This window comes from Anthonomus grandis, chromosome 1 (assembly GCF_022605725.1).
Source record: "Anthonomus grandis grandis chromosome 1, icAntGran1.3, whole genome shotgun sequence".
NCBI lineage: Eukaryota > Metazoa > Arthropoda > Insecta > Coleoptera > Curculionidae > Anthonomus > Anthonomus grandis.
In genome coordinates, this window is record NC_065546.1 from 45,331,690 (window position 1) to 45,335,725 (window position 4,036).

Below are 4,036 nucleotides of genomic sequence, written 5' to 3' on the forward strand. Positions count from 1 at the left end.
TGAATCGCATAATCAGCTGGTAGGTGTCAAGAATGTCAATGTCATATTTCCCAGGTGATTTTTTTTTGACAATCAAAATGACTTGACAGGTGATCGATCGTACAAGTAATAATTTTGAGACACATCCAGATATTATTTAAAAAATGGCTAAAAATCGATTTAAATTGAAAAATTGTGCTGTAGCCATATTGTTAAATCTTGAAAAAAAAAATGAGGGCAGTACTTTTTCACTTAAAAAGTAAGGTTATAGAGGTTCCTAGGAATTTTGGTACAAATTCGGCCAGTGCGGCTCAGCAGTCCCCAATTTCAAATTACGACCTGTATTAATTAATTTAAACGTTAAATGTATTATGCCTTTTGGGTTGGTTATACCTATGTGGTTATACTCTACGATTAATTTGTATTTAAAATTGGTTGATTTCATTTGAATTCCCCGCCATTATGTTAATGACGTTGATGACAATTTAGACAACGTTACTGACTTCCATTTGAAGCACTGGTGCGATCTAATCCCAGTTTTCGTATATCATTTGAAAACCAGTGCATGTAATATTGCACCTCGCACCGATTGTATGTTTTCACTCATCTTCGCTGGAAGATTGTGTCGGTTCAGTGCATTTAAAAATTTTGGCGGCAAAAACAAACAAAAATGACCTAGCTGGTATTTTTACTGTATTAAGCAGTAGCGAACTATATATTTTTTTTGTTGTAGCAAATCAGACTTTGAAGATGATAGTAATGTTTGAATGTATCCCTCAACCGAAAATAGAAAAAAATTAGATAATTAAAATATTCAATAATAACCATATAACCTTTCCTATGTTCTATTGTATAAATTTCCCTGCATATTAATAAATTTGCAATGTATATACTTATAAAGGTAATAGGTAATATAAAGGTAATTGGTTACCAAATCTTTTGCAGGTTAAAAAAATACTTAAAATTGGAAAGGGAAAATAGGTCTAAATTAATTGCCAAATTGAAGAAAGCTTTATTATTTCAACAAATTACATTTTTATAAACAAAACACAAACCAGATAAAAAGTACACTAAATGATCGAAAGCTCAAAATTATCCTCTAAATAGTCCAGTGGCGAAGCGTGAACTTTTTTTTCGGGTAGACAAACAATAAAAATCGTTAACCTTTCAGCGGTCGCGCCCATTTTCAAGAAAATTTTCAAGACTCAGAGTCCGCAGCAACCACTTGTAGCTAAAAAGATCATTTCTTTTAAAATAAAAACTAAAAATATTTTTGGTTTGAATAAAAAATACATTTTAACGTTAGTAACATTTATTTCAACTGTTTGTTTTTTATTTTAACATAATTGGCGAGTAATTATACAAGAGAAAAAAAATAAACGAGATTAAAAAAACCTAAAACTAAAAGGTCAATTTTCCCACTTCGCTGTTTCAAAGCAATCTGGACATGTGGTGATAGCATGCTCTAAGCATACAGCGGCATTGCATTTTTTGCAAAAATATCGGGTAGGACGATTTTTTTTTCTGTCGCATAAAATACAACGTCCGCGTAGATTTGGTTCATTTTCAACTGGATTTTTTGAAGTCTCTGTTCCAAGGATCTCGTGGATTCTGAGTTTGGTAACTTTTAATATATTTGGAATCTCTACACGAGCTTTAAGTTGAGCTTGAATGAAAGTTGACGTAAAAATTCTTTACGCTTTATTTTTGCATCTGGATCATTAGCTTTGTACACAACTAATTAATTTATTCCGGCAACATTTAACATACTATAAAATATGACCATTGGCCATCTTCGAGTAGCGCGGGCACAATTATAAACTGAACATAACTTATTCACCGTATCGACCCCTCCTTTAGTTTGATTGTACATTGTAATGATCTCCGGTTTTCCATTTTCAGAATCCAAAGCATCATCCTTGTGTAAACTGGACATTAGCAAAACATTTTTACTCCTCTTGGGTATATAGGATACAAGTGTACAGGTTTCATTAAATCCAAACATTGATGAAAATTCGATCGGAAGTTCTCTTTTATTTTTTCTTACTGTTCCCATTAAAGTTAGTCTAAAATTTGGCTTTAAATTCTCTATAAGGCTGAACCTGGTAAACCAGTTATCAGTTGTATTACATTCCTACCAGTACCTCTAATTGTTTCACACAATCTTTGTACAACAGCATCTGGAGAGTTGCTAGCTTGAAAAGGGCCTTCAGGTTGTTTACCCACATAAACTTCCATACTACATGTATAAAACACCTTTGAGTCACACATAGCGAACACTTTTAGTCCATATTTATTCGGTTCGGACTTGGTATGTATTGGAAAAAACTACACCGACCGCGAAAGCCTTCTAGTTTTTCATCCACAGTAACATAGTGAAATGGAGTAAATCCAGATTTACATTTTTGAACGAAGTTATTAAAAACAGCCCTTATTAACGACAACTTTTCTATGGCTCTACGAGTTCCACGTGTCTCAATATCGTCAAAACGTAAATGTCTTAATAAAAAGCGAAATCTTTGTAAGGACATTGTAAGCCTAAAAATTATAACACCAGTGCCATCGGTTTTTTACAAATCTTCAGCATTTAAATGACTGCTTGTTAACAATCCACCTAAATAAAGAGACCTATCAAAGCAAGCAATTCAACAGAATCTGTGGGTTTAGCATCTCCTTCGCGTGAATAATTGCCACGGATGGATTCAATATGCTGGTTTGTATAATGGACAATGGTATTTACTGTCTCTTCAGAAAAAAAGTGCTGCCATATTTTTGTTAGAGATTTTTGATTTTTTAAATCTCCTTTGAGACCAGGCAAATGCGTAACCAAATTTTCGGCCGGTGTTCGGACAGCTTTTGAAGGACAATGCTTTCGCCACTTTGTGGTCTTGTCTTTGCCTATAAAAAAGGGACCTTCATTGTATTCATTTACTTTAATTTCAGTATCCGTAATATCCTGTTCACTATCAGGATCATAAACCTCTGTTTCGACGACACGTTCTTCTTCATCATCAGATTCATCCAGAGGCAATTCTTCTTCAAAGTCATTTTCCAAACATTCCTGCATTAATTTTTCTAGTCTGTCTTGCTCCTTTTCATACAAAGCCATTCTAAAGGTTAAACAAAAGTAAACTATTAGTAAATAGATCGAAAATAGGCAATATTTACATGCCTTTTAGCAATAAAATAATTATTTACTAAAAATAATTTTCGACGCGCCGCTAGTCGCTGCGGACTGATACTCTGCAAATATAAATATCTCTCTAACGCACTACAACTGAACGCTCCCGAGTTTAGCGGTACAATAATAATAGTAATAATGCTATTTCATTAAGATTTTGAAAACCGCAGCCCGAGGTGCGCAGTAACTTTTAGTCAATAACCAAAAACATTTTAAAATGGAGCGAGAGTCCGCGCGCGACCATTGAAAGGTTATTTAGAAAAAAATGTGTATTCAATATTATTCACTTTATTGAAATAGAGAATAAAAGCGCATGAAATATTAACTCAAAGAGAAAAATTATGTAGTGACATAAAAAAGAAAAAAATTATTACTACTAGCATAAAAAGTTAGATAGATTAAAATAAATACTACTTACAAAAAAACACAACTAAAATACAATTGCCAATATCGAACAGTCGTTCATAAATAACCACTAAAAAAACCTTTTTTATACACCAAAAATAAAAATACTAATTATTAAATTACTATAGCACGCGCCCCCACCAAATGCCAAATGCAGATTCATCAAAACAAAACAAAACTGAAGATGTATTGCGGCCGACAAGCGTGTCCATAAACAATAACCGTCAACAGCATAATAAAATAGCTGGTCGACTTCGATAGACAAATGCTCGAATGTCTTTCCCGCGAGTAAATTTTGTATACGTAATAGGCTGAATGCTGATGCGGCCGGACTCTGTAGTCTGCTTGACGCGTATTTGGTTCGATTAGATGCTCCAAATTTCGGAAGACAAATATCAATGTGTCTTCCTGGGGCTCGTATACATTAATTGGGTGTCAGCCCTGTATTTTTATCTTAATCGGTGCGGCAGG